Source organism: Alosa pseudoharengus, unplaced genomic scaffold (genome assembly GCF_046254945.1).
Source record: "Alosa pseudoharengus isolate Yale_2024_CS ecotype anadromous, Long Island Sound unplaced genomic scaffold, YU_APseudo_1.1 YU_APseudo_1.1_scf_24, whole genome shotgun sequence".
In the NCBI taxonomy this organism is placed as follows: Eukaryota; Metazoa; Chordata; class Actinopteri; order Clupeiformes; family Clupeidae; genus Alosa; species Alosa pseudoharengus.
In genome coordinates this window covers 6,824,966-6,847,329 of record NW_027468689.1, presented here as the reverse complement: position 1 = coordinate 6,847,329, position 22,364 = coordinate 6,824,966, and the positions used below count along the sequence as shown (strand labels likewise).

General features: G+C 39.9%; 1 long non-coding RNA gene across 1 annotated transcript; it reads left to right on the top strand.

Annotated features, from left to right (window-relative positions):
* Positions 1-19,749: 19,749 nt before the first annotated feature.
* LOC143141872 (uncharacterized) lies at positions 19,750-22,075 on the top strand. Its single transcript, XR_012990813.1, has 5 exons — positions 19,750-20,053; positions 20,869-21,007; positions 21,264-21,320; positions 21,443-21,528; positions 21,740-22,075. It is a non-coding gene; the product is annotated as an uncharacterized LOC143141872 (long non-coding RNA).
* The last annotated feature ends 289 nt before the right edge of the window (positions 22,076-22,364 follow it).

Below are 22,364 nucleotides of genomic sequence, written 5' to 3'. Positions count from 1 at the left end.
CTTCCTCCCCTTTCCAATGACACCCCACTTGTGAAATTCTATGGTGGAAAATTGGATATTTAGCCCCTCTGAAAATATAATATGTATTTGTGAAATTGCAGAATTTCAGCACTTGAACAGGGACAGATAGCCTATGAAGGATTTTGCAAGGGATATTTCACCACATTCTGAAACTACACCTCCTCCCCTTTCCAATAACACCCCACTTGTGAAATTCTATGGTGGAAAATTGGATATTTAGCCCCTCTAAAAACAGTATATAGTTTGTGAATTTGCAGAATTTCAGCACTTGAACAGGGACAGATAGCCCATGAAGGATTTTGCAAGGGATGTTTCACCACATTCTGAAACTACACCTCCTCCCCTTTCCAATGACACCCCACTTGTGAAATTCTATGGTGGAAAATTGGATATTTAGCCCCTCTAAAAACAGTATATATTTTGTGAAATTGCAGAATTTCAGCACTTGAACAGGGACAGATAGCCTATGAAGGATTTTGCAAGGGATATTTCACCACATTCTATAACTACACTTCCTCCCCTTTCCAATGACACCCCACTTGTGGAATTCTATGGTGGAAAATTGGATATTTAGCCCCTCTGAAAATATAATATGTATTTGTGAAATTGCAGAATTTCAGCACTTGAACAGGGACAGATAGCCTATGAAGGATTTTGCAAGGGATATTTCACCACATTCTGAAACTACACCTCCTCCCCTTTCCAATAACACCCCACTTGTGAAATTCTATGGTGGAAAATTGGATATTTAGCCCCTCTAAAAACAGTATATATTTTGTGAAATTGCAGAATTTCAACACTAGAACAGCGACTGATGTCCCATGAAGGATTTTGCAAGGGATGTTTCACCACATTCTGAAACTACACCTCCTCCCCTTTCCAATGACACCCCACTTGTGAAATTCTATGGTGAAAAATGCCCTTTTTTGCCCCTCTGAAAATACAGTATATATTGGTGAAATTGCAGAATTTCAACACTAGAACAGGGACAGATAGCCCATGAAGGATTTTGCAAGGGATGTTTCACCACATTCTGAAACTACACCTCCTCCCCTTTCCAATGACACCCCACTTGTGAAATTCTATGGTGGAAAATTGGATATTTAGCCCCTCTAAAAACAGTATATAGTTTGTGAAATTGCAGAATTTCAGCACTTGAACAGGGACAGATAGCCCATGAAGGATTTTGCAAGGGATATTTCACCACATTCTAAAACTACACCTCCTCCCCTTTCCAATGACACCCCACTTGTGAAATTCTATGGTGGAAAATTGGATATTTAGCCCCTCTGAAAATATAATATGTATTTGTGAAATTGCAGAATTTCAGCACTTGAACAGGGACAGATAGCCTATGAAGGATTTTGCAAGGGATATTTCACCACATTCTGAAACTACACCTCCTCCCCTTTCCAATAACACCCCACTTGTGAAATTCTATGGTTGAAAATGCCCTTTTTTGCCCCTCTGAAAATACAGTATATATTTTGTGAAATTGCAGAATTTCAGCACTTGAACAGGGACAGATAGCCTATGAAGGATTTTGCAAGGGATATTTCACCACATTCTGAAACTACACCTCCTCCCCTATCCAATGACACCCCACTTGTGAAATTCTATGGTAGAAAATGCCCTTTTTTGCCCCTCTGAAAATATCATATGTATTTGTGAAATTGCAGAATTTCAACACTTGAACAGGGACAGATAGCCCATGAAGGATTTTGCAAGGGATATTTCACCACATTCTATATCTACACTTCCTCCCCTTTCCAATGACACCCCACTTGTGAAATTCTATGGTGGAAAATTGGATATTTAGCCCCTCTGAAAATATGATATGTATTTGTGAAATTGCAGAATTTCAGCACTTGAACAGGGACAGATAGCCTATGAAGGATTTTGCAAGGGATATTTCACCACATTCTGAAACTACACCTCCTCCCCTTTCCAATAACACCCCACTTGTGAAATTCTATGGTTGAAAATGCCCTTTTTTGCCCCTCTGAAAATACAGTATATATTTTGTGAAATTGCAGAATTTCAGCACTTGAACAGGGACAGATAGCCCATGAAGGATTTTGCAAGGGATATTTCACCACATTCTATATCTACACTTCCTCCCCTTTCCAATGACACCCCACTTGTGAAATTCTATGGTGGAAAATTGGATATTTAGCCCCTCTGAAAATATAATATCTATTTGTGAAATTGCAGAATTTCAGCACTTGAACAGGGACAGATAGCCCATGAAGGATTTTGCAAGGGATGTTTCACCACATTCTGAAACTACACCTCCTCCTCTTTCCAATGACACCCCACTTGTGAAATTCTATGGTGTAAAATTGCATATTTAGCCCCTCTGAAAATACAGTATATATTTTGTGAAATTGCATAATTTCAACACTTGAACAGGGACAGATAGCCCATGAAGGATTTTGCAAGGGATATTTCACAACATTCTATAACTACACTTCCTCCCTTTTCCAATGACACCCCACTTGTGAAATTCTTTGGTTGAAAATGCCTTTTTTTGCCCCTCTGAAAATACAGTATATATTTGTGAAATTGCAGATTTTCAGCACTAGAACCGCGACAGATAGCCCATGAAGGATTTTGCAAGGGATGTTTCACTACATTCTGAAACTACACCTCCTCCCCTTTCCAATGACATCCCACTTGTGAAATTCTATGGTGGAAAATTTGATATTTAGCCCCTCTAAAAACAGTATATATTTTGTGAAATTGCAGAATTTCAACACTTGAACAGGGACAGATATCCCATGAAGGATTTTGCAAGGGATGTTTACCCACATTCTGAAGCTACACTTCCTCCCCTTTCCAATGACACCCCACTTGTGAAATTCTATGGTGGAAAATTGCATATTTAGCCCCTCTGAAAATATAATATGTATTTGTGAAATTGCAGAATTTCAGCACTTGAACAGGGACAGATAGCCCATGAAGGATTTTGCAAGGGATCTTTCACCACATTCTGAAACTACACTTCCTCCTCTTTCCAATGACACCCAACTTGTGAAATTCTATGGTGGAAAATGGCCTCTTTTGCCCCTCTGAAAATATAGTATATATTTTGTGAAATTGATGAATTTCAGCACTTGAACAGCCATACTCATCTCAGAAAGGATTTTGCAAGAGATGTTTCTCCACATTCTGAAACTACACCCTCTCCTCTTTCCAATGACACCCCCTATATGAAATTCTATCGTTAAAAATGGCCCTTGAAAATAAAATGTATTTGAGAAATGTATTATTTTCAGCACTAGATTTGGTCTAGAAATTTATTTTGGCCTATTTTTCTGATTATACATTTTCAGCACTACATTTGGTCCAAAAGTCATTTGCCACATTTCTGTCATTTTTGGGGCCATTAGTGTTTTTACCTTGTCTTATTGGGGGGCAAGCATTGAAGCTGCATAGGGACCCTATAGGGCTAGTAGGATTTGTTATTATGCTTCTTTCTAGTGCCATGGGAGTCCATGGCAGCACATACAAATGTACATAGTAAAATGCTCAAACTTTGCACACTTATTCTACTCAGGCCACTTATTCACTTCAGGCCACTTTTCACACCTATATGTATCTCCACAATTGGAGATACATATAGGAAGAAACCTTGAGTGGATACAAGACTCAAGGGCCTGACCCATCTGCCTAGGATCAGTTACAGGGCAGTAAGGTCTGTACTGTATACATAATAAATGAATAGGTTAGTTAGGTGTACAGAATAGAACACAACAACCTGAGGTATGTTACAAAGAGTTAAAATGGTTACATAACCAGTATGATGTAAGCATGAATCCTATTTAGTGTCAGGAAATTCAAATAGTCCAATGTAGGGCATGTATTGTCCATAGGGATTAGGAATTGTCATATGTCAAGTACTGGGTAGCTAGGCTGCACGGGCCAGGAATCCAGACAAGGGGACGGCAATAGGCAATGGTAAGTGTTACGGCCAGCTCGTTCCCAGACCGAAACATAAAGAGGGACACGGTCAACAAGGTTCAAACCAAATATATTAATTTATTAAAGTAAAGCACAAGGTTACCAATAGCAAAATGTCTAGGGGGAAATGAATGGGAGTGGTGGCGTGCGTTTATGAGTGTATGGATGTATGGATGCAAAGAAGCTAGTGAAGTAGGCCTAAAGACAAAGAAAGAGATGTAGAGTTAAAAATGAGGGGAGAGAGCAAAGTGTGAGAGAATCAAAGTGAGTGCCTGCAAGAAGTAAGAAAAATGCCTAATCAGAAAGATAGGGAACCTCTAATATAGCCCCACCCTAACCATAGGTGTAATCAATGAGGGTATTAGCCCAACCAAGCCCAGCCCTGCCCTTGCACTGACAGGAGAAGGCCTGAAGGGGCACAGGGTCATCACATAGGGCAGTCATCATAGGGATGGGACTTCAGGTGCGATGAGGGCCAAACACAAGGATGGCTGATGACTGGTAATAGTTTATCTCACAAGTGAGGTAAGAGGGAAGAAAGAGAGATAAATAGTAGGTATTACTATAAGTCATGATGGTTAGTATTAATAAGTATATCAATGGTATTATATAGTGTTATATTATAGAGACAAAAGGCAAGAGAGGGAGAGAAGAGGGAGTTGAACTTGCCTAGGAGAGAAGAGGGAGTTGAATGGCAAGACAAAGACAAGAGGTAAGAGGGGGAGTTGAGAGAGAGAAAGAAGCAGAGTTGTACGGCGTGACACATGAAAAGTCCATGACAGCGCTATGCTACAGCAGCATACCTAAGGCATGGTGAAGGGTCAGTTGCCACCATGACACGCATGACTAGGACGCCAGTCACATGAGGACACAGCAGAGGTGGTCCATTCCAATAAAAACCCGGAAGTTCCACACTACACCATACCTAACTATGGGAGGCACTAAAGATGTATGTTTTAAGTCTAGACTTGGAAATAGGGAGGGTGTCTGCTAATAAAATTGATGGAGAGAGTTATTTCCAGAGGAGGGGTGCGCTGTAGCAGAAAGCTCTGCCTCTACTGTTGGGATTACAAGAAGTCTAGTATTCTGTGATCGTAGCAGTCTAGGTGGGTAATATGGTACTAAAAGATCTTTAATATAGGTGCCCAGCCATTTATGGCTTTGTATGTTAGAAGTAATATTTTTAAGTCAATGAGACTTTTAACAGGTAGCCAGTGTAAAGATGCTAGGATGGGGGAATTGTGTTCATATTTTTTGTGAGTGCTTCAGTGTTGACTGACCAGTCCAGTGTATTGTACAGATGTATCCCCAGATACTTGTAAGTGCTTACCACCTCCACATTGACCCCCTCAATGGTAACTGGGAGCAGAGCGGGCTTAGACCTCCGGACATTGCACAAAGTCCTTCACCAGGCTCCTATATTCCTCCTCCTGCCCATCCCTGATACACCCCACAATTGCAGTATCGTCTGAAAATTTCTGCATGTGGCATGACTACTCTGTGTTGTAGCAGAAGTCAGACATGTACAGGTTGAAAAGGACTGAAGAGAGCACTGCTCCCTGTGGAGCTCCAGTGCTGTTGATCGATCACGGTGTCGGAGAGGCAGTTCTTCAGTCTGACGAATTGTGGCTGCTCTATCAGGTAGTCTGCAATCCAGGATACCAGATGAGCATCCACAATCATCTGCAGGAGTTTTTCACCCAGTCTGAGGGGTTGGATGGTGTTAAAAGCACTGGAGAAGTCAAGGAACATGATACTCACAGCACTCTTCCCCTTGTCCAGAGGAGGGGGGATGAGGGGTATTTGGTGGCTGTAGACTGGTGGCTTGTGAACAGCGTTAGTGTAGTCGCATTGTTCATGATCACGTTGTGGGGGGAGGGGTGCATCAGCCTTTGATGGTGGAGGTGCATGTTGCACTGAGAGTGAGGGGTGAAGTGTGAACTGGCAGGCAAGCAAGCAAGAGCAGTGTCTGAATTTAGTTGACTTTGTACTCTGCACAATGACAGTAAAGTTGAGTCCAATCTAATCTAATCTATCCCTAGTGACCAAACATCACCAACATTATTGTGTGGCGAATCCATGACCCAAGTCTGGTTTCGGTACGAGAAAGCATTGCCAAGATATGAGCTCATTTCCTGTAACTTTAGTACCTCCTAGTGGTCCAAGGTCACCAAATATATTGTGTGTCCTCGGGATGGGGTCCTAAGTCCATATACCAAGTTTTGTTTCGGTACGCGAAAGCATTGCTGATATATGAGCCTACATCCTGTGATTATAGCGCCCCCACAGTGGTAAAAAGAGTCCACATTTATTGTGTGTTCTTAGGATGGGAAAACATATAAACACAGTGGGTGCCTTGCAGCTTCGATGCTTGGCCCCCAATAATAGGAAAATGTACAAACACAATGGGTGCCTACACTGCTTGGTCCCGAATAATAGGAAAGCGTAAATATACAATTGGGCTTTGCTACTGGCCCCCAATAAGAAAAGGTAGAAACAGTAATGATGCTTAGCAGCTTCACTGCTTGGCCCCCAAAATGACCGAAATGTGCCAAATGACTTGAGTGATTGGGAGAAAATGTAGTGTTGAAAGCCACAATCAGAATAATAGCTTGAGGATTTTGAAATTAAAAAAGCCTATTTTCTTGGATGGAATTGCTCATGAAGGAAGTCATTGGAAGAGGACACACTCAACTATTCATATACGGTGGAATTGTTTGCAACAAATCAGTCTTGACCAATAGGGACAAATTTTAGTGTATAAAAACTGCAATGAGAGAAATAGGCCATAGGAGTTCTAATCGAAAACAAAGCCATTTTATGCAATGGGGGTTTCACATGGGGGGTTGTCATTGGAAAGAAGAGCGAGTGTAGTTTCGGAATGTGTTGAAACAGCCGATGCAAAGGACATTATGGGATGTGTGTAGCTGTTCAAGTGCTGAAATTCTGCAATTTCACAAATACATATTATATGTTCTAAGGGGTGGAAAGGTCACATTTCCAGGATAGAATTTCACAAGTGCGGTGTCATTGGAAAGAGGAGAGAGTGTAGTTTCAGAATGTGGTGAAAGATCCCTTGCAAAATCCTTCATGGGCTATCTGTCCCTGTTCAAGTGCTGAAATTCTGCAATTTCACAAATACATATTATATTTTCAGAGGAGCTAAATATGCAATTTTCCACCATAGAATTTCACAAGTGGGGTGTCATTGGAAAGGGGAGATAGTGTAGTTTCAGAATGTGGTGAAACATCCCTTGCAAAATCCTTCATGGGCTATCTGTCCCTGTTCAAGTGTTGAAATTCTGCAATTTCACAAAATATATACTGTATTTTCAGAGGGGCTAAATATGCAATTTTTCACTATAGAATTTCACAAGTGGGGTGTCATTGGAAAGGGGAGGAGGTGTAGTTATAGAATGTGGTGAAATATCCCTTGCAAAATCCTTCATGGGATACCTGTCCCTGTTCAAGTGCTGAAATTCTGCAATTTCACAAAAAATATACTGTTTTTAGAGGGGCTAAATATGCAATTTTCCACCATAGAATTTCACAAGTGGGGTGTCATTGTAAAGGGGAGGAAGTGTAAATATAGAATGTGGTGAAATATCCCTTGCAAAATCCTTCATGGGACATCAGTCGCTGTTCTAGTGCTGAAAATCTGCAATTTCCACAAATATATACTGTATTTTCAGAGGGGCAAAAAAGGGCATTTTCAACCATAGAATTTCACAAGTGGGGTGTCATTGGAAAGGGGAGGAGGTGTAGTTTCAGAATGTGGTGAAACATCCCTTGCAAAATCCTTCATGGGACATCAGTCATTGTTCTAGTGCTGAAATTCTGCAATTTCACCAAATATATACTGTATTTTCAGAGGGGCAAAAAAGGGCATTTTCCACCATAGAATTTCACAAGTGGGGTGTCATTGGAATGGGGAGGAAGTGTAGATATAGAATGTGGTGAAAAATCCCTTGCAAAATCCTTCATGGGCTATCTGTCCCTGTTCAAGTGTTGAAATTCTGCAATTTCACAAATACATATTATATTTTCAGAGGGGCAAAAAAGGGCATTTTCTACCATAGAATTTCACAAGTGGGGTGACATTGGAAAGGGGAGGAGGTGTAGTTTCAGAATATGGTGAAAGATCCCTTGCAAAATCCTTCATGGGCTATCTGTCCCTGTTCAAGTGCTGAGATTCTGCAATTTCACAAATACATATTATATTTTCAGAGGGGCAAAAAAGGGCATTTTCAACCATAGAAGTGGGGTGTCATTGGAAAGAGGAGAGAGTGTAGTTTCAGAATGTGTTGAAAAGTCCGATGCAAAATGACATGTAGGCCGTAGGGAATACATTTACTGTAGAAAAACTTCAAAATCTGCTACCAACTATATACCACCCCCCCCCCCCCCCCCCCCCCCCAGTGTAAAATGAACAAAATTGTTTAATAGAAAAAAACATAACACAACATGTATCAAAAGATCCAGCACAGAAAATAAAGAAAAAACTACATAATCTGCCACCCTCTACATAACCCCCCCCCCCCCCCCTCTAAATTACCAAATTATTTAATAGAACACAAAAGGCAACATTTCTCAAAACATTCAGCAGTAGAGTTAACAGAAAAAAGATATACAGGCTTTTGAACGTCTGTGAACAATGCCTGTTCATCTGCAACAGGCGCATGCCTGTGTTATCGCGGATTTGCGGTCAACACTGGCCCCTTGTGGACGAGGTAGAAAATTGCATTATTTATGGTGGAACGGAAACTTAACTCCCCCGCGATCTGAAAGTGGTCTTCCCCCGCGGAAATGAATGTGGTGCCAAGTTCAGCCTCGTCTGGTTCTCGGCAAGTTTGATTCATACCAGCCTTAGTGCATCGTAGCCTAGATTATTTATTCATGGCAATTCACACATTATCGATGGGGAAGTAGGCCTACATCTCATATTAGCCTACACGTCATATTATCTTAAAGTTATAAAGTTAAATGTTAGAGAAGTGAATGTTGCTTAGCCTCACGAAGACCGTGCCAGGCTGAGCAAGACCGTAGTCGAGGGTGAGTCTAATGTTATCAAACGGTCTAGGTTCTCGACAAGTTAGTTATTAACCAAGCCTTAGTATCGTAGATGATTGTGTTCAATTTACACATTATTGATGGGGAAGTAGCCTACATCACATACGCTTCAAATAGGCTACCTGGGTACTAGTTATAAAGTTAAATGTTGCTGGCTTCGTTTGTCACGAAGAGACCGCGCATCAGGCTACTTCGCCTACTAAACGAGACCGTAACCGAGGTATAGGCTATGAGTCTATGTAATCAAAACGGTTGTCTGGGTTCGCGGCAAGTTATTAACCATGTCTTGTTTTAGTGCATCGTAGATGCTTGTGTTCATGGCCATTCATATATCGATGGGGAAGTTCATCACATAGCCTACAAATACATATCATGTTATCTTTGTAGTTAGAAAGTTAAATGTTAGAGAGGTGAATGTTGCTGGCTTCATAGTAGGTCCACGAAGTGACCGCGCGCCAGGCTACTGAAGGAGACCGTAACCGAGGGTATGAGTCTAATCAAACGGGTGTTATCGCAAGTTTGAATTATCAACCGATCGCAGAAACCTATTTATTTCTCGTGCATCTTAGGTGATTATGTAGCCTACATAGAGGTTCATAGGCTACATTACCGATGGATATAAAATACAAATACACGTCATGTTATCTTGGTAGTTGTTAAATGAGATGTTTGTTGGTAGGCTGTCACGAGGACTGTACAACAGGTTAGAGACCGTAACCGTGCTAATGCATGAGTAATCAAACGGGTGTCTAGGTTCTTGGTAAGTTGAAAGCCTTTATGTTTCGTGCATCTTGGAATTGTTCATTGAAATTCATATCCTAAATTACAAAGGGGGGAAATATTATATGACATAGGCTATGTTATCTAGGCTATTGGTAGGCTCACGAGGAGACCGCGCGCACAGCTGACTACTGAACAAGACCGAATGTAGGCTAACCATGGGCAGTGCTTGAGTCTAGTGTAGGTCAATATGAGTGTGTATGTCAGCTAATTTCAGAGACATGGAGAGCATGACATTTGCAGCTTGAGGCTACATGTCTTGGAGCGATATGGCGGGGGAAGTAACGCGCGATATACCCCCCCGTCGCGGGAACCGGTGACCGAATCTATTAACTCGGTAGGCCAACCAACGACCGTCCGGTTGAACCGACTTGCGTGTAAGAGTCGGTTGTCCCATCACTAGCACGAGCTGAAACACGCCCTCATGACGTCAGTTCAAAGACGTGATGGGGCCATAGGGAGGGAAAGTGAAAACCAGCGCCCCAAGTGGTTGCGTTCCTATCGAAGAGCAGCTCCAATGTTAAGTCCCATAGACCTATTTTTAAAAAAAATACTGTGAAGCCAAATCAGCGATGTTATCCACCAAAAATATTTTTCAGTGTCTATACAGTAATAATCTTCTAACTGTGAAAATGTCAGACCCTATTTTGCCTTATTTAAGAAAATCGAAATTGCTCCTTTTGTTTCATAAACGAACTACAAAAAAGCCACGTGACTTTACCCTTCGACGTTACTCATGTAGCATGGTTTGTTTATTAGCCTGGTTAGCATTGCCACTTAACACTTACTGCCAGCTCTTCATGTGAGTAGAAGCACAACACCAGTTATCCAGACATAAAGGTTATCACCACGCGGTTTACATCACCTTCCGTTATTACAAAAATATGTAAGCCAGTTAAGCAAATTGCCGTATTGATCAGTTAGAGATTAAGCGCCCAAACCTGTGACGTCACATGCAACTGTAGTTTGTTATCACCATGTTACGACAAAAACTCAAAACAATTCAACTGATCCTAAAAATAAGGTATGACCACTTGAAGCAATAGAGGTGACCCCAGTGCCTAACATATGGAAGGCATTAAATTAAGATCCCAATGTGCACCGAGATATATTTTTTCTGAAAAAAAATCCCATCCCCTCCGCTAAACTCTAGGAACGCAACCACTAGATGGCGATGAGATTACTTTCCCTCCCTATTTGGGAGGAATCTCTTCATGACGATTTTGACGGGAGTCACATGCTGCTTCCTTATGTTGGAATATGCGAAAATAATCAGAAATCGAAGGGATACCTTCTTATACGTGATTTCTGCAACAATGGTAGGCTAGCCTACTGAAAACGTTTGGATATTCTGTTATTTTCTGCTGTTGGCTAAATAGATAGACACACATATAGGGAAAACACTTGATATTGAATTTATGTGCTACAATGCAGGCCTGTTAACTGTATGACAACAGTGGTTTATTTAAACTACATCATAAGAATTTATTTCGGCAGTCATCATGCTCATTTTAATGAGTAAGAATGAAAGTTCTGCTGTATTTATTGCAAACAAAATTCCGCGATATCTCCCGAGATGTCTCCCGCGAGTCACGTCAGACAGACTGTAGCCTGTCTGTCCGGGATGAGCTGCCCTCTGTTTCAGCTCCTCCCGGCTAGCCTCTGAAGATCACGTTTACGTAGTAAGCCAGACCAAGTCAGACTCAGTCCATCTCAAACAAGCCTAATGTATGTGCATTATCGCCACCCTCTTACTGGAGGACGACTCTCTTTTTACAGAATATCCAATAAAAATCGACGTTGGTCCATGCGTCATTTCCAGCTTTGGAACTTGGCGCATGGTCAGAGCCGACTGGTGCTGGATCCGAACCCCAGTGTTCAATATGGCGTTGACTATGAATTGGCCGGATTTACTAGCCTAGCCTCCAACATTCATTTGTATATAGGGCGGGACTTAGTCACTCTCTCCAGTTATATATAATACCTCCATGGGTTTAGGCTACTGGAGCGTAAGAATTCCGCCCGTCTTTGCGCAATTGGCCATTGATTGACGCAGGGGCGGAGCCAGAGGGGTGGCTCTTGGTGGCACAGGCCACCCTTGAGATTCGATTGGCCACCCAAGGTGCCACCCCCAAATCCTAGTTTACGATTGGCCATTAACATGGCGGGACCTTTGGCGGGACCTTTCTTGATGCACTTGCAGTTGTCAGACGTCAGAAATGTAAGTGGCAAACACGATTGTCATGACTGACATTTGCTAGGTCATTAAATGTTAACTGTAGGCTATAGGCCTATACTTTTGTAAAAGCATTTAATGACAATGTCCTAATGTAATGTTAAGAAAACTTTTCATTTATGGTTCATCAAGCTTACTCATAAACACTTGTTGCATCTAGGCTACAGGTAGCGATATTCTGATGACATGTATGACCATTTAACCAGTCAAGCATTTGTTGTAAAATATTGAAATTATGAGAAGTTTACATAGCTTAGGCTAAACTGTATGTTTCGTTCGTCCCCCATACCTGCTTTATTCGTCCCGATCAGGAGGGATAAATGAAACATTGCGCACATTCCACTTTTGCTTTAAGGGCTGGCTATCTGGCATACTTTTTTCTTTTTTTTTTGGCCGAGCCGGTCTTTATAAAGTTAATTTTCCATAGTAGCGTGTGACAACAAAATCATGCCTGCCTTCTGTTCCTAGAGCTTTCTCTGTCTATGATCTGCAGCGTTCCTGAAATGATGAGCTTCCTCGACAAGTAGATTGCTGGTCTACAGAGCCATGTATTTAAAATACAAAATAGTATAATGTTATTTGTATTTTATTTAGTTGGAAAAAATGCCATCATATTTTGTATCAAAATACTTTATAGGTTTGTAGTTTAAAAATACTGCTAAATATTTTTGGTAAAACCAATAACCTACTTTTGGTGATGTGATTATAAAAGTGCAAAACAATGAATGCAGCACAGGTGCTGACTTGTAATGTGCTCAGAGTTGTTGTGATCAGAATATTGAGATTCAGGCAGATAAGTAACATGTGCAAACGTTGAACACTGCCTAAAGCAAAACGTTAGACATTTTATTTACTGTAATTACTAATTTGCCCAGACTTGCTCACACACAATACACTCCCTCATACCAGCCTCAAATTTCTTAAAACTCTGCTCTGCAACATTGTTCAATCTGGGCATGCATTGACGATGTCAGAGACTTGTCTCCACTTTGTACAAGTTCAGTTGTGACTTTTTAATATCAAATATACCCTAATTTTAAATGTATCAAAATAAGCTATAAAATACATAGCCACACCATGTATCAAAATCATCTGTATTTTTCTATTTTGAAAGTAGCCTACCAAAAATACTCTTTAAAAGGAGCATGATATCACTTTGCAAACCTTCCATATCTATCTAATCTATTCCTTCATCAGTACACTGACTCTGTTGATTAAGTGAACAGTGTTTGAGTTTTTCAGTTTTTCTCTGCCTATGAGACATGCCATAACCTGCAAACAGTCAACAGATCAACTATGCTGACCTGCCTGTTACATCTCATAACCTAAACACTGTATCAGAGATGCACTTCGAAATTCGCTTCCAAATTGTAGTAACTATATCTACGAAGTCTAAGGAAGATATCTATGAACAGACTAAATGGTTAAGATAAATTTTGACAGAACTACAGACTTCGTGAAAGTAGCCTAGTAGCCCTACATAAAAGGCTCCATATTCACTTCATTGCAAAATCGCGGTTGGTCTGTTTACACACTAAAACCATATTTACACTTCGAAATTGAATTGACTGTGGACTTCTTGCCGGGCAATGATGATTAACTTAACATGAATAGTAATAATGCATGGATGTGCTTAATATCTGTATGAAAGTGTGTGTCTCAATGTAATAATCTATACAACTGTACACATATCTAAGGTTAAATGGAGCTAGCTGGGCATAGGACTGGGCTGAATGGATTGGGAAAATACTTTATTTATTTATTTTTTTAATGACCTATATGAACATGGTTTGGCTTTAAAAAAAAGCGCTGTCTCATCTTTTTTTACATTACCTTTACACTTAGTGCTTCCTTTACACTTAGGATTCCAACGGTACCTCATTCATGAAAATCGGACATACTGGTCAAAAGTTACATGCACACACCTTCATATACACAGACAGCCCAGCCCAGCCCATTAGACATTGCCAGATGGCTTAGAACTCTGCCAGGTGCAAGTAATCAACTCTAGCAGCAGAGCTCTAACAGGTGCAAGTAATGAGGTGCGGTGATGTCATAAAGCCCCAGCATTCCGCCATTCATTTCAATGGGGCCCAAAAACGCAGAAAAACGGGAATACCGCAAAAACGACAAGGGCCAGCGACACGAAAGCAACAAGCAAGTTACACCGATTCGGGCCTGAATTTTTGGAGTTCGAACCGCGTCGATAGCTCAAACGGTCTAGGAGCAGTAGTTCGGCCAAAAAGTGGGCTTATAGGAAGATATAATAACTAGAATTGCGGTTCCGAGGAACTGCAAGAGTGGGTTTGATCAGGGGCATGGAACTCGGCCTCATCCAAGGATTCCAACGGTACCTCATTTATGAAAATCGGGCACACGGATCAAAAGTTATCTGCATCAACGCAACATCCAATAAGCTAAAACGCATAAATAACGTGGTTGCTATGCTGATTGCTAGGGCAATCATGCTGGTTGCTCAGGTGGTCGCTAGGTTAGAAGGCCAGTGCCTCCTGAGAGGCCTGAAGGGTCAGTTCTGAGGTTGTTGACTGCTGAAACCGAAAAATGGACTGCATTTTCTTAAAAGACAATGTGACTGAAGTGCGGGCAAAGTTTGCACAGAAATGTACGATTTTTCCCACCCTCATCGACCTTGTCATAAAACTTGTTTAAATGATCACACGACACCTCCTTGCTGCTTTGTCGTCTACATCAGCCTTTCTCAAACTTCTTTGACCTGAGGCCCAGTCAAGGCATACTTTGGGGTCATAGGGCCCACCTACATGAACCTACCCCCTCCTCCCACCCCCCATCAAATTGTAATATCATCACAATTATTATTTTTTTTATACTATATTGCTATACATGCACTTCAAAACAGTCAATGTTTAAAGTGCTAAGATTGTTCACAAAAGTTTGTGAAAGCATGCACATCAGAGTACTGCTTTACTAATGTAAAATATAATTAGGCCTACACTAGTTTCATTGTTTTTGCATTGTTGCATGATTGATATGCTATTTAATTACATTTCATTTGAATGCCTGAATGTAAGAATTCAGGAAACACAATACCAGCTTTTAACATTTATGTTGTTTACTAGTTTATGTAAATCACATAACACATGAACTGTTTACATACTACTGATAGCCCATTACTGTACACAATAGATTAGTATCTTCAAATAGTCAAGGTTGTTGACTGCTGAAACCGAAAAATGGACTGCATTTTCTTAAAAGACAATGTGACTGAAGTTTGGGCAAAGTTTGCACAGAAATGTACGATTTTTCCCACCCTCATCGACCTTGTCATAAAACTTGTTTAAATGATCACACGACGCCTCCTTGCTGCTTTGTCGTCTACATCAGCCTTTCTCAAACTTCTTTGAACTGAGGCCCAGTCAAGGCATACTTTGGGGTCATAGGGCCCACCTACATGAACCCACCCCCTCCTCCCACCCCCCATCAAATTGTAATATCATCACAATTATTATTATTTTTATACTATATTGCTATACATGCACTTCAAAACAGTCAATGTTTAAAGTGCTAAGATTGTTCACAAAAGTTTGTGAAAGCATGCACATCAGAGTACTGCTTTACTAATGTAAAATATAATTAGGCCTACACTAGTTTCATTGTTTTTGCATTGTTGCATGATTGATATGCTATTTAATTACATTTCATTTGAATGCCTGAATGTAAGAATTCAGGAAACACAATACCAGCTTTTAACATTTATGTTGTTTACTAGTTTATGTAAATCACATAACACATGAACTGTTTACATACTACTGATAGCCCATTACTGTACACAATAATACTGTGCCCATTCATTAACATTAAACATCAGGCGTCTTGTTTACACATTTAAACCATATTTGCACTTCGAAATTCGCTTCCAAATTGTAGTAACTACATCTACGAAGTCTAAGGAAGATATCTATAAACATACTACATGGTTAAGATACATTTTGACAGAACTACAGACTTCGTGAAAGTAGCCTAGTAGCCCTACATAAAAGGCTCCATTAACTTCATTGCAAAATCGCGGTTGGTCTGTTTACACACTAAAACCATATTTACACTTCGAAATTCGCTTCCAAATTGTAGTAACTACATCTACGAAGTCTAAGGAAGATAATCATGTAGTCTGTTCATAGATAAGATACATTTTGACAGAACTACAGACTTCGTGAAAGTAGCCTAGTAGCCCTACATAAAAGGCTCCATTAACTTCATTGCAAAATCGCGGTTGGTCTGTTTACACACTAAAACCATATTTACACTTTGAAATTCGCTTCCAAATTGTAGTAACTACATCTACGAAGTCTAAGGAAGATAAAACTGTAGTCTGTTCAAAGATAAGATACATTTTGACAGAACTACAGACCTCGTAAAAGTAGTACCTAAAATCAGTGTGATAAATGGCCATCACGTAGCCAAAAGCATATAGCACTAGCATATGACAACAGCAAATAGCTAACGTTTACGTTAGCCTGACTTACTTATCGTTGACGTTGACCCGTTGACGTTGACGTTCTTTTTAATAAACTGCCTGTAGTTCTGAATGCTTCGCTTTACATGTAGATACCCTCATTATGCTACGGTGTAAGTGTGTTGCTATTTGGAGCATTGGTAGCTATTTATTTTTACTACGTTTAGTTCAAGTGTTCTGGTTCAAGCATCGTTGTGTTTGGTGGGTCAGGTGACGAGCCGTCGGATCACAGCACAGCACCCAGAATGCATTGCAACACACCGTCTTAAAGGGACTCATCGTTAGGTCGGCTTTAAATAGCATACAGAACCTATAGCAATATAACGTTGTCTGTAAGCTCCACAGATCGTGGCAAGACAATTGAATTGAGTGTGGACTTCTTGCCGGGCAATAATGAGTAACTTAACTTGAATAGTGATGCGTGGATGTGCATAATATCTGTATGAATGTGTGTTTCTCAATGTAATAATCTATACAACTGTACACATGACTAAGTTCAAATGGAGCTAGCTGGGTATAGGACTGGGCTGAATGGATTGGTGAAATACTTTATTTATTTATTTTTTTAATGACCTATATGAACATGGTTTGGCTTTAAAAAAAAGAGGAGACAGCGCTTCGCGCTGTCTCATCTTTTTTTACATTACCTTTACACTTAGTGCTGGCAAGGCATTGAACTGGGCTTCATTCAAGGATTCCAACGGTACCTCATTCATGAAAATCGGACATACTGGTCAAAAGTTACATGCACACACCTTCATATACACAGACAGCCCAGCCCAGCCCATCAGAGCTCTGCCAGGTGGCTTAGAACTCTTCCAGGTGCAAGCTTAAGCAATTAGAGCTGTGATGTCACAATCGAAATTTGAATTCTGAACATTCCGCCATTCATTTCAATGGGCCCAAAAAACGCAGAAAAACGGGGATACCGCGAAAACGACAAGGGCCAGCGACACGAAATCAACAAGCAAGTTACACCGGTTCGGGCCTGAATTTTTGGAGTTCGAACCGCGTCGATAGCTCAAACGGTCTAGGAGCAGTAGTTCGGCCAAAAAGTGGGTGAACGGGAATAATAAATAAACTAGAATTGCGGTTCCGAGGAACTGCAAGAGTGGGTTTGATCAGTGGCACGGAACTCGGCCTCATCCAAGGATTCCAACGGTACCTCATTTATGAAAATCGGGCACACGGATCAAAAGTTGTCTGCATTAACGCAACATCCAATAAGCTAAAACGCATAAATAACATGGTTGCTATGCTGGTTGCTATGGTGGTCGCTAGGTTGACATTACAGGGGTGGTTTCTAGGTTGTTGCTAGGGTAATTAGTTAGTTGCTAGTAAGCCATCTTAAACTGACTGCATAAAGTGATTATTTTAAGAGATACATTTTCAAACCAGAACTGTGTATAGGTCATGGTTAAAAACGTATCAGAATCTCAGAAATAATCACGTAATGCAGCCAGTTTAAGATTTTTTAAGAAGTCAGATTTTTTAAAGGCAATCAAATTTCTGCTGACTCTCTTCTGGCTGCGGTTAAAGGCCAGCGCCTCCTGAGAGGCCTGAAGGGTCAGTTCTAAGGTTGTTGGCTGCTGGAACCGAAAAAAGGACTGCATTTTCTTAAAAGACAATGTGACTGAAGTGCGGGCAAAGTTTGCACAGAAATGTACGATTTTTCCCACCCTCATCGACCTTGTCATAAAACTTGTTTAAATGATCACACGACGCCTCCTTGCTGCTTTGTTGTCTACATCAGCATTTCTCAAACTTCTTTGACCTGAGGCCCAGTCAAGGCATACTTTGGGGTCATAGGGCCCACCTACATGAACCCACCCCCTCCTCCCAACCCCCATCAAATTGTAATGATATCACAATTATTATTTTTATACTATATTGCTATACATGCACTTCAAAACAGTCAATGTTTAAAGTGCTAAGATTGTTCACAAAAGTTTGTGAAAGCATGCACATCAGAGTACTGCTTTACTAATGTAAAATATAATTAGGCCTACACTAGTTTCATTGTTTTTGCATTGTTGCATGATTGATATGCTATTTAATTACATTTCATTTGAATGCCTGAATGTAAGAATTCAGGAAACACAACACCAGCTTTTAACATTTCTGTTGTTAGTTTATGTAAATCACATAACACATGAACTGTTTACATACTACTGATAGCCCATTACTGTACACAATAATACTGTGCCCATTCATTAACATATATTAAACATCAGGCGTCTTGTTTACACATTTAAACCATATTTGCACTTCGAATTTCGCTTCCAAACTGTAATAACTACATCTACAAAGTCTAAAGAAGATAACCATGTAGTGTGTTCATAGATAAGATACATTTTGACAGAACTACAGACTTCGTGAAAGTAGCCTAGAAGCCCTACATAAAAGGCTCCATTAACTTCATTGCAAAATCGCGGTTGGTCTGTTTACACACTAAAACCATATTTACACTTCGAAATTCGCTTCCAAATTGTAGTAACTACATCTACGAAGTCTAAGGAAGATAACCTTGTAGTCTGTTCAACGATAAGATACATTTTGACAGAACTACAGACCTCGTAAAAGTAGTACCTAAAATTAGTGTGATAAATGGCCATCACGTAGCCTAAAGCATATAGCACTAGCATATGACAACAGCAAATAGCTAACGTTTACGTTAGCCTAACTTACTTATCGTTGACGTTGACCCGACACGTTTATAAGTTAGACCTTAGACTGATAAGGACGTCCATCAAAATTCCGTGTGTATCCTGTGTATCTTTCGTGCTGCTATCCTGTTGCCTTTTCCCTGTTGTTCCGGCAACAAGGTTTTTACGCGATATTTGCCACATCCCAGAGAGTTGTTGTTTGGTGGGTCAGGTGATGAGCCGTCGAATCACAGCACAGCACCCAGAATGCATTGCAACACACCGTCTAGAAGGGACTCAGCGTTAGGTCGGCTTTAAATAGCATACAGAACCTATAGTAATATAACGTTGTCTGTAAGCTCCACAGATCGTGGCAAGACAATTGAATTGATTGTGGACTTCTTGCTGGGCAACGATGAGTAACTTGATTAGTAATGCTGCGTGGATATGTATGATGTCTGTATGAAAGTGTGTTTCTCAATGTAATAATCTATACATCTGTACACATGACTAAGTTCAAATGGACCTACACTGTAAAAAATAATACTGTGGTTTTGTTGCTTTAACTTAATTTGTTTAGTTAATATAACTAAACTCTGTGAAAATTGTCGAGTCAAAAAGAAATACTAAGTTTTCACTGATTCAACTTTGTTCTAAGTTCAATGAACAAGCACTTTGTTGTCTTCACTTAAATGAACAAGTAGCCTTAACAAAACACGACACATGCTCGTTACTGCCACCTCTGGCCAGACCTGTTTACATCACTTTGCCCTGTTGGAAGAAAAGCACATGGAGGAATCGTCTCAACTTTCATCCGACGTAATCCGTCAATATTCAGTGTTTTTGGTGAGTAAACTTTAGTACACAACCACTCAATGAATTGAATGAGTAGAACTATTTCCATATAATTGGATGAAACACTTGCATTTCGTAGATGTTTTCGCTTAACCACATATCTCGCTAGTACCAGTAAAAGCTAGCTATCATAATGCTGTAATGTACCAAGCCACTTGAAGAAAACAAGTCTTTTCTCTATTCCTTATGGTTATTTCCCCTTGTAGCTAAGGAGATGTTTTTGTTTGTTTGTTTAAGGCAAGCCAAGTTGGTTGGTGGTTATCTATTTGCATACATTCACTTAGATGGGTACGAACTAGCCTGCTAACTAACGGAAGCTTCTCTTGTCCATGAGCATGTTCTCCCTTCACAAGGACTAATGACAATTTAACCTTAATTCAGATTAGTAAGGGTGATATGTTTGTTTTCACAGTTTGAGCCAAAAGTTTACTTTAAAAACAGCACTGAGAGTGTGTGGCAAGAAATGAGTCAATATCAAAGATCCTTTAGTAGCCTACATCCTATATCAACCATCTCCGATGCTATTTAGCACAGTGGACATAAATGTAGAATATTATTATGAACCCATTAAGCATATCTTTATTAAGCATGACTTCATTCTCACTATGTTTAGTATAGGTGATAAAAGTTACCTAAGCATTTTTACAGTGTTCATAGAAAGTCCTCATTCAAATCTGAATAATATTGTGTATTATAATGTAGGCCATGTATCAATGTTTAACAGATATCTCAATAGGCCTAATGCTTTTACAAACACATTTTTGTGCATTAAAATCTCAGATGCTTGTAATTTATCTCTGTTACAGAAGAGTGTTAATGAAGTGGACCTGTAAACTGAGCCCATTTTCAACGCGGAATCAGAGGGTCATCAGAAGATATACTCTGAAGCACGGACAGCACAGCCACTTTTGCCCCTTGCTCTGCTTGTTTTATCACCTTCAGAAGGCAAGTTGACCTCAACGGACATTTCTACACACAATTGACTTTTTTTTATTTTATAGTGTCACCAGGTATTAACAGAATTGCCTGTAGAATGAACACAAAAATATTGATTTAATGTCTTTTATCTTTTCTTTTTTGTTGTCATATTCTGCATTCACTGCATCCTCACGGAATTCAACTGTCTGATGTCTGCTGATCTCTTGAGAACCTTCCTCAGTGAACTTGATGAATATCTGCCCATGTTTCTTGTCCTTTTCAGAAAAAGGGACCCTGCCATCACAAGCTCCAAGACATTCTTAGATAGCTTGATGCTCATGTAAGTATTGAACATATGACTCCTGCATTCTATGATGTGAATATTAATGAGCTCAGAGTTTTTTCTATTTTGTTTTTGTTTAACATTGTGTTTGCGTTTGTGTGTTTCCTTTTGCATTTCAGGATTCCAACCAGAATAAGCAAACAACCTGCTTGGCATGCCCCACTTTCTTCGTCAAGATACTTCCAGCATTCTAAAGACCTGTGAGGTAGGTTTAGCAAATGACTTTAAATGTGATTTGGAAGCACTGGTTGAAATACAAGGACATGCTCTACAGATGGAAACTCATCATTTTATAAAGCATGTAACATTGTATTTGAACTAAGCAGATTATTTTAACTGTTCTAAACTGTAATAGAATAAAAGCATGTCCCTGGTAATGAGTTAAATATTCACCTTTCTGGTGATTTGTTTTTCAGCCAACTGGTCCAGTTGAAGATGTCTTAAAAGAAACCAGTGTGGGGATCCTGATCGTGTATGAGGACTGCAGCAAATGCGTAGTTCTACAAAATCAATCACATATGTCTTGTTTTGGAGGAACAGTTTATCGTCATGGACATTTCCAATATTCCAAAGGCCTTTGAACTCTTTGGACTGATGGGTCTCAATATGGACTACCCGAAGCATCTAAAATTCACGTTTGAAGTACAAAAGCTGTTCTTGAACATTGGAAGGAGCTCCTCTTCACATGAACATTGCAGCTGCTTTCTCCAAAACAGGCTGCTTGGTAAAGAGTAGTACAACAACCTTCCGTAGAACTTCAGTTTTGATTTGTTTTTATGTGTGTTTTCAGATTATTTTTTCTAATGTAGCATAATGGGTTTCCCCCCCAAATTTGATGTGCTGTACATCCACCTGTGTATTTTTAGTTAGTTTTTGTTTTTTTCTTCGATATTATGATGTGCATCCTCTCTTTGAAAAAAATAAGTATAAAAGTTTTTAAAAGTTAATAAAACTAACAAGGAAAATACATGTCTGAACAAATTTATTTCAACTAATGATTCTATTTTGAAACAACATGTAAATTAATCAAGTTAACTTACA